The sequence below is a fragment of the Myxine glutinosa genome, chromosome 2 (assembly GCF_964187855.1).
Source record: "Myxine glutinosa chromosome 2, kmMyxGlut1.1, whole genome shotgun sequence".
Classification (NCBI taxonomy): Eukaryota; Metazoa; Chordata; class Myxini; order Myxiniformes; family Myxinidae; genus Myxine; species Myxine glutinosa.
This window is the reverse complement of record NC_136262.1, coordinates 177,511,413-177,525,689: the sequence shown is the minus strand read 5'-3', so window position 1 is coordinate 177,525,689 and position 14,277 is coordinate 177,511,413. Positions and strand designations below refer to the sequence as shown.

The window sequence follows — 14,277 nt, the reverse complement described above, 5'->3', positions numbered from 1 at the left end:
CATACATACACACATACATTCACACACACACACATACAAACATACACACACATACACATACACATATACATACATATATACATACACACATATACATACACATGCACATACGCACATACACACATACAAACATACAAACATACACACATACACACATATACACATACACATATATATACAGACTTGGCATTTAATATGGAATATTTTTTTTGTGGGGGTGAACTTACTTTTCAAGATGAATTTGAACCAAAAGTTCATTGGAAATATGTTGAAATTATTCTAGATTTTGTTAATGTGACCTTTAAAAGAAACAAAAACCACATTTGACATTTCGAAGCAAATTAATTGATCCTTGAAAGTGATGTAAACTGATATCAAACTCAATTCACGGACAGTACTGTGTTAAACTTCTGTACGTTTTCCAGAAGTATCTCTTGATTTTGCACATTAGCCAAAATTTTTTTTTAACAAAAACAAAAGTTAAATTACGACTGGGATTACGGACAGTAAAATTACAGTTCAGTACTTCGTGTAACCCCCACGAGCATTCAGGAGAGCACGTACACGTTGAGGCATGCTGTTCACGAGATTTGCCAAGGTTTGGACAGGAATCGCTTGCCATGCAGTGACAAAAGCCTGCTGCAATTCACGCACAGAGGTAGGCTGCTGGTCCAAGTTGTCGATTTGACGCGTTAATTCTGCCCACAAGTTCTCTATCGGATTCATATCCGGGGACATGGCAGGCCACTCCATATGCTCTACACCACGGTCAGCAAGAAAGTGTTGGATTATGCGAGCACGATGACGCCGTGCATTGTCATCTTGGAAGACAAAGTTTCCTCGAAAGGCTGCACGAGCAAATGGAAGCAATGTTTCTTCTAGAATGGACCTGTACTTCAACTGGTTCAGGTTTCCATTCAGAACAACCAGGTCAGTTTTTCCCCCTGCATGAAAAGCAGCCCAAACGGTCACCCCCACCACCTCCAGCTTGGACTCTTGGCACTATACAATCTTCGTTGTAGGCTTCATGCACTTGTCTGTGCACTCGGATGTGGCCAACTTGACGATAGACCAGAAATCTAGACTCGTCACTGAAGATCACGTGATTCCAGTGTCCTGGCTGCCATTGACGGTGCTCTCTGGCCCACTGCAATTGGCACTGGCGCTGTTGTCTGGTCAGGTGTGACTTTCTCAGGGGACGCCTAGCACGATAGCCTGCTTGAACCAGTCGTTGGTTGACTAGCCTTCTGGATACAGGCACATTTGTCAGTTGCTGCCACTCAGCCCTAAGCCGATTAGCTGACTTGGTACGGCCATTGCAGACTAACCAGTGCAGCTGGCGATCATCCCTCCTTGTGGTTCTGCGGGGACGTCCTGGCCTCAGTATTGGAGAAGGGACACCCCTCTGAGCATTTCGTTTCAGGATCTTTGACACCTGACCTTGAGTGATGCCATACTGCCGAGCAATAGCACGCTGTTTCATGCCGGAATTTCGTAAAGCCACCACTCCCTGACAAACAGCATTGTCGAGTTGACGGACCATCTCCAGAGGAAGTGGCAATAACTTTTGTCGACGGGCAGCAGTTGTTTTCCACTAATACAGAACGCAACAACCCTTATATACCCGATTGTGAAGCCAATCGTCAAATGTACCTGGCCGTACATTTTGTCACGCCACCTGTGATATAATCCTGATATTGACTTCTTGCTGCGACAGACAATCAGTGACATGGTTCTTTCAACAAAGAAATCACCGAAGCGTAAAATATACTCACCAGATTGATATAATGAGTACAGAAAGTAAACCCAAGTCAAGAAAAAAAATATATTCCATATTAAATGCCAAGTCTGTATATTGTTGCGGATCTCAGCGTCGGCCTTCTCCCCTTTACCAAGGGGGGGGGGGGGGTTAGTCCCCTTGTCTTTGACTAGCCAACGGGATCCGGGCCTATGACGTTCCTTCCAGACGGCATTAAATAGGGTTGTAGGCCGAATTCCTATTACCTAAGTACCAACGCCGCCTAGGAAGCAAGGAAATAAGCCCCGCCCGAATCACGGTTATAGGTGGAAATGCCGAGCGGTAGCGAACCGTGACCCGAGCCGTTATCAATGGCTAAACCCGATCTGAGCGGTTCCTAATCGTGCCACGCTTACCCAATGGAGGAAATCACTGATAAGGTCGAATCAGGAAGAAACAAGGAATAACAGTTGGTTTATTACACTATGTACAATGAGAAGAAGAAGAACACACAGTGTAGCCTTATACTTATCCCAGGACTACGGGCCCGTTTCATACTCAGACACACTCACACGGGGTTATAGACGAATGGGACGATGGTCCAGGGATGGCGTCCAGGCAGTTCGCTCCGGTCCCCGACTCGCACCGCGAAGAAGATGGTCAGGGTGGCAGAAGCTCCCCGCGGGTCATTGGCGCAGATCGGACAATTACGGGGCGAACGGTAAGGCTGGCTGGGTGGTTACTTGCGGCCACGGTCGCGTACATAATAACTGGACCGGTGCTATAGGCGCTCCCAATACGAATTTGTATGCGCCCCCAATACAAGTTCGTATGCGCTCCCAATACAAGTTCGTAAGCGCTCCCAATACAAGTTCATATGCAAGGCGCAATTCCTTCCAGCTCTCACAGCCCTCCGCTTCAACCAGTCCTCTTGAAAATCCTCTTCATACGAGTGCTGTTGCGTAAGTCCTCTTACAAAGTGCCTCTCCCGCAGAAGTCCTAAGGGCAGTCCTTCGCTTCAGTCCTCTCGACAATCCTGTTGCACGAGTCCTGTTCAAGGGCTTTGTGCGTGCGCTTATATAGCGCCGCCCAGCGAACCCTCTGGAGCTTGCCAGCCGCGCCCTTACCACGCCCCTCACGCCATGCCCTTAGAGCCCTGATTGGTTATGGCTCTTACTGTTGCTGTCTCCGCCGCTCCACCCTCGACGCCGCCACACCCCGACCCCGCGCTCCTTCCTCTCTCAGGACTACCTCGTGGCCACCCGACTAGTTGGAGCGAGCAAAAGGCAGCTAGCACTGCTGGCGGCCAAAGCGTAACAAACGAGGATTTGGAGGGTGGAGGGAAAATGAAAGGGGCCTATCTTATTTATTTTACACAACACAGATGTTACTAGGGAAATGGCCTTATACTCACATAGACTATGACATAACTAATATCCTAAATGGGCCTACGTGTTGCTTGTGGACGAACTATGGGGGCAAACCTTTAACCTTTAATGATGTTGTATGTACACTCTCAAAACCGCAACAATATAATTATACACTATGTGTGTATTGGGATCTGCAATTATGATCAGTTGCAATTAAATCAACATAGGATTTGCAATTGCAAAACTTGTCCTATATGATCCAATATGGCTGCCAGACCAGTGACTGATGATGTCACTTTTATCAAACTGTACTTGTCGAATCTGTACTTTTCGAATCAAACTGTACTTATACTTGTCGAATTATGACGTCATAATAGAGGCACTTATGACATCATCATTAACATATCTTATTCCCCATGGGGTGTACTTGACAATGAGCCATGTTTTAATTTTTTTCCATTAAGCGGTTTGGGAGATTTCGAGGTGTAACGTTATTCCAGTATGGCGTCCGTACCACGTGACCTATGACGTCATAATTATGAATAAAAAAATTCTCCAGGTGGAGGCGCTTCTATGGTAAAGAAGTCAATATTTGTCATGTCAATCGGACATGACAAATATATGTCATGTCAATCGGACCAACGGTTGCCGAGAAAATGATTTTTTTTAAATGCAGACACGTACGGCACACGGCACACGTACGTAGATGAATGCTTAACCCCGCTTTTCACTTCGCGAGCGCAGGGTAACTACTGGTTGTCCACGACTTAACCATCACTTTACTTATGGATATTGTAAAAATGCGAGCTTCAATGTTCAGGTTGTAGTAAAGATAAGCGAAAATGGCCGAAAAAAGGATGGGATGGAAGATAAAACAATCACACAATTCCGCAAGTGTAGATAACTTTTCTGGATTAAAGAATTAAGAACTGCTTAGGTACCCTTATGGATTAAATGAAATAATTAATTATACATGTGCATAACATAATGAACAAAACACCATCGCCTCTGTTTTTAACACCTTGCCACGAGACTCTCAGAGACAATAATGGACGAAAATATCCAATTATAGACACACCACAACAAATCGGAAATGAGTGGTTATAGATCTTCACAAATCAAATATCTGTGCATTACTTAACAGCAGCAGAATTAAGGTCAATACTTAAAAAAACAAGTGAAAGAAGTTTGGCAAATCGTTAACAGATTAATGGAAGAGGACGATCAAGAGGAACTCCCAATCTAACACATGGAAGCAATTCTGGACATGATTGATCATAAAATGTACAAATCGGAGAAACCTTTACTTATGGATATTTCACTTACTCGCCGCAGGCAGGTTGGTGGCCTTTCTATCTTCTACCGACTCCTCTCCGGCCTTGCTTCCCCAGCTCTCTCTGTGCTCTGTCCCCCAAATATTCCTACAGGTCGCACAAGATCTGCCAGCAAGCCTCTGATGGTTAAACTACCAAAATCTAGGCTCTCTGCTCACCTTCACTCTTTCATTCCCCTTTTCTCCCGCCTCTGGAACAAACTCCCTCTCTCCCTTCAATCCCACTCCTCCCTCCAGGTCTTTAAAACAGCTGTTCACCACCATCTCTTATCTTCCCCCATCCAAAACCTTGATCTTTTCTACCCCCGTGAATTCATTCACCTCAGATACACTTTTTTGAAATTTCAACTTCTTTCCTGGAAGTCCTTGCAGAGTCCATATGTTTTATACCTCTCCCACCTCCCCCCAAGCCCTCTCCCTCCCACAGATCTCTCGATGTCCCTGCTCTCAAATGTTGTGTTTGCGTCCTTCCCTTCTCTCCCCATCTTGTCTACCGCTCCCATTTATTATATGTTTGATGTGTCGGTTTGACTTTTTGTGTGATTAATGTTAGCTCTTTCAAGAGCCTCGATCTTGTACACAAAAAATAATAAATATAAAAAACCTCAAGACGTTAATTGTAGAAAAGACAATGATATCATCAAATTTATGTTTCATAACAAAGGGGTGGAAATGATAAATATCGAGAAAATACTTCAACAGAAGCAAGTGTGGAATAAACTTCCAGAAACAATACGACAGAGAGAGCGACCAAGAGTTGTGTACACTTTGGGAAATTCAATTCGGGGAAAGATCTTCAACTACAAGGACATTGTACAATCTATAGCTATAGAGGAATTGTTAAATAACACACATCATTGTAATTGTGAGCATCCCGTATTTAAAGATTCACATCATGAAAACATTATCACAGGTGATCTCAGAATAGTGAAATAGAAAATTAGGTGCATTACTTACAAAAGGACCAAATTATAGAGAAAATAAAAGGATTAACTGGAATAAAGCAATGGAACTCACAATGATGGGACTGGGCGAATGGATGAAAGAACAAATTGATAAACACCAAGTACCAAACACACAAATGGCTTTATTGTTGGAGGAGGTAGAGAAACATGTGAAAAGGAGAGTTGTTGATTTGAAAAGAAAAGTTTGAATCAATAATCCGAAGGTAATTTGTAACAATCTAGAGACGCGTGATTGGTTAAGGCGGCTTCAAACACAATATGTTATTGTTCCAATTGACAAAGCAAATAATAGTATTGCATTTGTATGCAAGCCATGCTACATTCATACACTTTAGGAAGAATTGGGCTTAAATACTGGGTTTTCAAAGACATACAAAATAAGTAACGATAGTAAAATAGACTTGATACAACGCCATATAAATCACTCAATGAGAAGACTGTTAGTTCCAGATAAACACCATAAATTACCAGTACCATTCATTTCCTGGATCCCAAAAATTCACAAACACCCTTGTAAGATGAGGTTCATCATCGCAAGTAGAGAATCTAGTTTGAAACCATTGTCAGGTAGTATTACCTGTCAGGTAGTCGGCTTCCATCCTCTGAACTCCCATAGACATGACTGAACTTAACTGTCTGTACGTACTGTCTGCCAGCCCTTTTATAACCTTGACTGATGCCCTGCCCTGTAACATCAGCAAGTCCTGCCCGCTCTGCACTCATTGGTCATTCAGGCGTCACTCAGGCCGACGCTCCAACACTAAACTCCTCTGGTTGTCCCAAATGTTTGAGGCCTGGCAAGCATGTGAGCTTGATCCTCGATTGGCCCACAATGCCACTATTGTTATATCTACAATAATAAAAGGCAGTGTGTGTGTGTCTCCTCCATAACTCAAAAACCATGAAATCTAGCGGCCCTAAACTTTGCATGCATACTTATCGAACTCCGATGGAGTGCATGAATGAAATCTGAGTGTTTGGCTAAATTTAAGCATGCCTTTTCAAGAGAAATAACGACTTACCTTCATGAAAAGCTTTATTCTTGGTCAGCTCAACAACACCTCGCTATTTTGTTTCAGTGGGGGTCTTAGCCACCATTTTATTTTGGCCAATTCAAATGTGCCTTCACTTGGAAACACGATCTACTCTCACGGACTAATTAAAGCATATAAGTGAAATAAGGATTGGATCCCATACTCTAAATCTGGAGTGAAATCTGAAAAATTTAAGCTTTTCGTGATTTTTATAACTAAGTGTATTTATGTAAGCAAGGCTGTCTTCCCTCTTTCTGCACTGTCATCTTAATTTACACCTCCATAAGATCGCATGTTTTTCAAGTCGCAAAAACACTTCAAATTCGACTTTATTCCCATTTGTCATAATTTCATTATTGTGATTGTAAACAAACAGAATATGGAGAAACAGCATGAAGAAAGCATTAGTGATTATTATTCTTCTTCAAAGCACTACTAAGCTACCAATGAGATTGGCAAAACATCACCATAAACTATAATTTTATTATTCCCTGCGTTTTTGGCAAAATGCACCACCCAGAATGTCTTCAAACTCAATGAGAAACTTTTTCTTCAAACTCGGGAAACATTACGTAGAAACTCTTATTCTGATACTTCTTGTTCTCATTCAAACCCAGAAAGCATTACAAAGAAACTCAGCTGTAGATTATACACCTAAAGGCTCCTTCGTTCACCTCTGTTTTGGCTGGGCGCATGGCGTATATAGAGCCTCACGGCTCTGAAAACACTATAAAACTCCCTTGCTCTCCCTTGCTTGCTCTCCATATTCAGGGAAGCAGTGGGTGGAATTTGCTAGCGACGAGGGGGGTGGGGGGGCTATTTTGAGAGAGACCTGTGGTGCCGACTCCATGGTGTTCATAGTGTTCACACACGTTGGATTAACAAAAGTGCCTGAGGAGCACAGGCCAGTGGGATGTTCTCCTCCTCCTCACCACCTTCCTGATCCCTTCTGCTCTCCCCCATCACCGTCTTACAGCTTCCTCCTCTCCGTCTTCCTGCTCCCTACTGCTCTCTCCCCTCGCCATTCCCCCTGCTCCCCCCTCACCATCCTCCTGCATTCCCCCCTCGCCATTCTCCCTGCTCCCTCTTATTCTCCCCTCCCAAACCTCCTGCTCCCTCTTGCTCTCCGCCATCCTCCTGTTCCTTCCTCGCCGTCCTCCTGCTCCCTCATGCTCTCCCTCCAAACCGTCCTACTGATCACTCCTGCTTTCTGATCAGGATCACTCCTGATCACTCACTCTCCTAACACCGCCCCCCTGGGAGGGGGGGGGGGGCGGTGTTAGGAGAGTGAGGATTGAGGGTTTCTTCACTTGATATAATTGTCTTTAAGTTTAATGCTCTGGCAATTTCACACTGTCTTGTATAAATATGGAGAAGGAGGGATCACAGCCTACCTTGCTTAAAGTATATACGTAGATACGCTTAGTTATTTAATTTCATTAAATTTCTAGATTTCACTCCAGATTTTTCTTTTTTTATCCAAATGTAGCGCTCGACCTACCTCTGAATGAAAGAGGAGGCCCCATGCAAAGTTTGGTTGCACTTGTCCTGGCAGGGTCTGAATGCTTAAATGAACACACACACACACAAATAAACTTTCTTCCATATATATATACTTATTCATATATATATATTACTCATACTCATACTCATATATATATATATTGCTACGAATTTTGGTAGTGATATATGTAGAGCAGAGTAGATCTGAGTAGGTACCATGCTTTGTGTGTCGCGGTAAGGAACACTTCCTGTAATAAATCATGTGTAGGCGTTTGTCGGGTTAAGGTGTATAATTGTGAATCTACCAGGAGATTCGTGTATTTGGTAGTGTAGGGGTTAATGAGTAGAGCCCTTGTATGTCTCACCTGGTAATCAAACCTCTGTCCATTTTGGCACTGCACACCACTTAAACACTTGGTTAGGATCCCTTAGTACAACATTAATGACGCCCTTCCCCCCTGAAATGACTTAGGAAGAAATCGGGCGAGGACACCGCCACATGGCCGCCACCATTTACACCTCCGAGAGGCCTACCCGCCTCGCATAGCACGTGCTGTGACCAAGGAATAGGGGACGGGAGTGAGAATGGCGCAGTGGGCGTGCCTTTGGATGAGCCGGCGAGTCGGTGGAGGCTCTGATTGGCAGGACAGTGCGCCAAAGCTGACGTCACCGGCCAGGGATATTAGCGGGGGCCGGACGCCAATTCGAGCAGTTAGTTGCCGAACGCCATTGCGCAGTTGAGCAGGAGGACAGAGAGAGTCGAGTTCTCAGTTCGAGTCACGAGTTGGTGTTGAGTTGAGACGAGTTCACTCCTGGCCCCTGTCAGTTCAGTAGAGAGTGACATTCCTGAGTCGAGAGCAGTTGGATTCGTGGTCGAGAGTTGGTTTTGCAGTGCGCATTTGGCAGTGAGCAGTTGAGAAGCGAGTTGGAAGGACGAGACGTGCAGTCACATCTGCGTTCTCTCCGTTCCTGTCTTTTCGGGGATCGACCTCGTGTGAAGCCGCTGGCCTGCGTTGGGTGATTTGGGGCTTGTTGCACGGACCTCGTGGGCGGCGTGAGGATCGGAGCTTGGAGCGAGGCCTCGTGGGTACATCGGGGCCGAACGGAGCCGCGTGTTGGACGGCGGCCAAGCCAACGACGAGACCAGATAAGACCGAGCTCCGCGTACACTGTACACGATGAGACATTTTATTTTGGTATTCATATCTCCCCTGTTTGTATTTGATATCTGTGTGTGTGGGATCACAATTTAGTACCTTATTTTACTACTGGGGCATGCTTTTACTGTCTTTGCTTTTCCCAATAAACCCTTGCATTATTTTTGTACATATATCTCAACGCAGTTTCCCGGGTGGTTGATTTTCACAGTTAAGGCTGCGGGGACTCTCGCCGCTTCTCTCCATTCCACGCGCTTAGGGGCTTTAGGTTTTGGAATCCGCCAATGAGTTTCTGCCTCGGAGTTAAAGCCTTCGTGATCGGCAATCCGCAACTCTGTGTTAATCGGAGTTGCGCGACAAACTGTCATCATGCCAGTTGGCTGGGTGTGGGTACCTCTCTCACCAGCCATGGCTCCTCAGCAAAGGACTTCTGCGACTCACTGGGACTGACACAATCTGTCAATTTCCCGACCCGGATCTCAGTCAACGGAACATCTTCTCTTCTGGACTTGGTTATGACTAACTTCCCTGAAAATGTCTGCTGCTCTTCTTCTGCTCCGATCGGATCATCTGATCATGTCCTTGTTAAAGTGGACATCTCTCTGACCATCCTCAGGGAGCCTGCTCAGCGTCGACGAGTCTGGCATTTCACTCAGGCCAACTGGCACGGTCTTCAAGCAGCCATCAATCATCTGGACTGGTCTCCCATCTCTACCACCTCTGACATCAACTCATCCTGGGAATTCTTCCAAAGTAAATTGCTCTCTCTCATGCACAGATTTATCCCATCTCGTCTTCAGTTGTCATACCCTTCCTCCCGTCCATGGTACACGGAATCTTGTGGTGAGGCTGTTGCCCAGAAACAACTTGCCTTCGTCTCCTGGAAAGCAAATCCAACGGAAGGAAATCTCATTTCCTTTCACAAAGCCCGAAACAAGTGTGTGTCCACCCTCAGGAGAGCCAGGAAACAATATCTCTCCGTTCTCAAGACCGAACTCTCTTATCTGTCTCCCTCTTCCAAATCCTGGTGGCGTCTGGTCAAATCCGTTTCTGGTGTTTGTTCCCCCTCCATCCCCTCCCTTACCTCAAACGGCTACACAGCTGACTCCGCACGTGAAAAAGCTGAATGCCTCAACTCTGTGTTTGCCTCTAAATCTTGTGTCCCAAACCCATCCCTCTCTGTACCCACCATACCCAGTCGTACCCTGCTGCTCCTGGACTCCGTGTCCTTTCCTCCTGACAAGGTGGAAAAGTTTCTGTCAACCCTCGACTCTGATTCTGCAACTGGACCCGACGGCATCAGCCCACGGGTCCTAAAATCCTGCTCTGCTGCTCTATCTCACCCTCTCTCTGTTCTCTTCACCCTCTCTTTTGCTCAAGGTCAACTGCCATCTGCTTGGAAATCAGCCAACATCACCGCTTTGCACAAAAAAGGTGCAAAAACAGATCCTAGCAACTACAGACCAATCAGCCTTCTCCCAATTATCAGCAAAGTCATGGAATCCATCATTGCTTCTGATATGAAATCTTTCCTCTTCTCCAATGGCTTGATCTCTGATCATCAATTTGGTTTCAGACCAGGTCACTCTACTCTGGACATGCTGCTTCTGCTGTCTCAACAATGGATGGAGGTCCTCAATGCCAAACAGGAAATTAGAGCTGTCTCCCTCGACATATCACGTGCCTTCGACACGGTCTGGCACCCCGCTCTGCTCACCAAACTCTCCTCCTTTGGTATCCATGGAAATCTCCACGCATGGCTGGCGGACTTCCTCTCTAGTCGTCGTCAACGTGTGGCCCTGAATGGGTTTCTCTCATCTCCTCTTCCTGTTCAGGCTGGAGTTCCCCAAGGCAGTGTTCTGGGCCCCGTGCTTTTTCTGGTCTTCATCAATGATCTCTCTGACTCTCTCGAAAATCCTCTCTATCTCTTTGCTGATGACTCCACTCTCTGCCGCTCCATTCCTCTTCCCTCAGATCGGCAGTCTGCTGCCTCCTCACTCTCTGAAGACCTGGACAAAAATCACAGACTGGTCAAACAAGTGGAACATGTCTTTCAATCCTGACAAATCTCACACTCTTACTATGTCTCTCCGAAAAGATCGACTGGACAACCCTCCCATCTACTTTCTCAACAATCCTCTCCAAGAAGTTCTGTCGCTCAAGATTTTGGGTCTCACTATCTGCCATGATCTTTCTTGGGAAAACCACATTTCCAAGCTGGCCTCCAAAGCCAGTCGCCGACTGGGCATCCTCCGTCGTGCGAAGTCCTTCCTCGGCACACCTGAGCTCCTCACCACATACAAGGCTTTCATCCGCAGCTCAATGGAATACTGTTCTCCCCTATGGGCCGGTGCTCCTGCCTCACACCTAGCTCGGCTTCACGCTGTTGAAACCAAAGCTTTCAGAATTATTGGAATCTCCCGCGATGAAGCTATCTCTGAGGGCCTTTCACTCACTCACCGCAGGCAGGTAGGTGGTCTTTCTGTCTTCTACCGACTCCTCTCCGGCCTTGCACCCCCAGCTCTCTCTGTGCTCTGTCCCCCAAATATTCCTACAGGTCGCACAAGATCTGCCAGCAACCCTCTGATGGTTAAACTGCCGAAATCTCGGCTCTCCGCTCACCTTCACTCTTTCATTCCTCTTTTCTCCCGCCTCTGGAACAAACTCCCTCACTCCCTTCAATCCCACTCCTCCCTCCAGGTCTTTAAAACAGCTGTTCACCACCATCTCTTATCTTCCCCCATCCAAAACCTTGATCTTTTCTACCCCCGCTAATTCACCCCAGATCCACCTTGTTTGAAATTCCAACTTCTTTCCTGGAAGTCCTGGCAGTGTCCATATGTTTTATACCTCTCCCACTGCCCCCTTCCCACGCCCCCCCCCCCCCCAAAGCCCTCGCCCTCTCTCAGATCTCTCGATGTCTCCATGTCTCTCGGTCCCTGCTCTCAAATGTTGTGTTTGTGTCCTTCCCCCTCTCTCCCCATCTTGTCTACCGCTCCCTATGTTATATGTTTTATGTGTCGGTTTGTCTTTCTGTGTGATTAATGTTCGCTCTTTCACGAGCCTCGATCTTGTATACAAAAAAAAAAAAAAAAGAAAAAAAAAAAGAAAGAAAAAAGAAAAAAAAAAAGTATATATATATATATATATATATATATATATATATATATATATCGGCATATCCACAGTAGAGTGTGACCATTGTGTGACACAGGTCAATAAAATTGAAAATGCATCAGCAGTATCTGTACATGCTTTACATGAAATATTGTCAAATATTGTCAAAGATTGTAAAACAAAATCCCAACAAACCTGTTATCGTTTTTTCCAAAATTGCTGTCAATTCAAGATGTTTTGAAAAAACCTGCATTATCTGTTAACCTTGTCTGTCAAATGTCCTATTTGTTACTTTTCAATTTTTTTTTATTTTTTATTTTTTTTTGTATACTGAATCGAGGCTCGTGAAAGAGCTGACATTTACTTCACAAACAAATCAACCAGACAAACAAAATATATAAAAAGAGGGAGCAGAAGACAAGAGAAGGGGAAGCACACAAACACTTGAGAGCACACAACATTTAAGAGCAGGGAGATGTGTGGGAGGGAGAGGGCTTGTGGGGAGGAGGCGTGGGAAGGGGGGGGGGGGGGGGGGAGGGGTGAGAGAAGTATAAAACACAAGGACACCAAGGACTTCCAGGACAGAAGTTGGTATTTCAAAAAAGTGGAAATGGGGTGAAATTAGCAGGGGTAGAAAAGATCAAGGTTTTGGATGGGGGAAGATAAGAGATGGTGGTGAACAGCTGTTTTAAAGACCTGGAGGGTGGAGTGGGATTGAAGAGAGGACGTTGTAGCTCTTTGTAGACTTTGCTGTAGAATCCGACTATGAGGAATAAGAACTTTTAAGTTCTGAATTAAATCAAACCAACCGAAGAAGTTTTCTTTTGTTTCATGTTTGGTGTGTGTTAACTACTTTAGTGGAACTATTCGTGATATCTAATGTTACTTTGAAATGTACCGTTCGTTACCGTCCTTTTGAGGAGAAAGTGTCATGGAGAGACAAGCTTTTTCTCAAATCAACATGTTTTCATGTTAATTAATCGTTGACTTGAATAGCTTTTTCCAGACATGGCCAATAACCTCAACTTCTGCAGTATTCATAAATCAATTTTATTGACCTGTGTCACACAATGGTCACACTCTACTGTGGATATGCTCATATATATATATATACAGTCACGTGAAAAAGTAAGTACACCCCATGTAAAGTTTTGACTTTTTCAACATATTTCAACATACAGCTATTTGATCTTCATTTCAACAATATTGTTCGATAAAGGTGATATAATATAACAAATATCATTACACATTTACATTTTGTAGTCCATTGTATAATTTAAATAAACATAAATGCAAATTTCGCATGTGGAAAAAGTAAGTACACCCTTGGCTCTAATAGGTGGTATTGCCCCCTTTGGCATAAACAACCTCGTGTTGGCGTTTCTTATAACTGTCTACCAGTCTGACATCGACTGGGACAAATTTTTGCCCACTCCTCCATGCAGAATTCTTTCAGCTGTGTGATGGTTGAGGGGTTTCTTGCATGCACAGCGCGTTTCAAATCCCCCCACAACATATTGATGGGATTTAGATCCGGGCTTTGACTTGGCCATTCCAGATCCCTCCATTTCTTTCTTTTCAGCCATTCCTTGGTGGATTTACTGGTATGTTTAGGGTCATTGTTATGTTGCAAGGTCCACCTTCGGTTGAGCTTCAGGTCTCCGACAGATGGCCTCACATTATCCTCAAGCACCCTCTGGTACAATGAAGAATTCCTAGTGGATTATATGATCGTGAGCTGCCCAGGCCCTGATGCAGCAACGCTGCCCAAAACCATAATATTTCCAACACCATGCTTTACAGTTGGTATCAGGTTCTTGTGGTCCAATGCTGTCTTTGGTTTTCGCCAAACATGTCTTCTGGTACTGTGGCCAAATAGCTCTACCTATGACTCATCTGGCCAGAGCACATTGTTCCAGAAGTGCTAGTCTTTGCCGAGGTGTTCACTGGCAAACTTTAGTCTTGCCCTGATGTTCTTTCTGGCACACCTCCATTGTAGATCAAATTTGTGCAGCCTCTTTCTAATGGTAGACTCGTGCACTTTGACATCAACAGTGGCA

At 44.9% G+C, this 14,277-nt stretch overlaps 1 protein-coding gene across 1 annotated transcript in view; it reads right to left on the bottom strand.

Moving 5' to 3' along the window:
- The window catches only part of ANP32A (acidic nuclear phosphoprotein 32 family member A), a 149,353-nt gene that overhangs the window by 133,892 nt on the left and 1,184 nt on the right, over window positions 1-14,277 (bottom strand). The window lies entirely within an intron of this gene.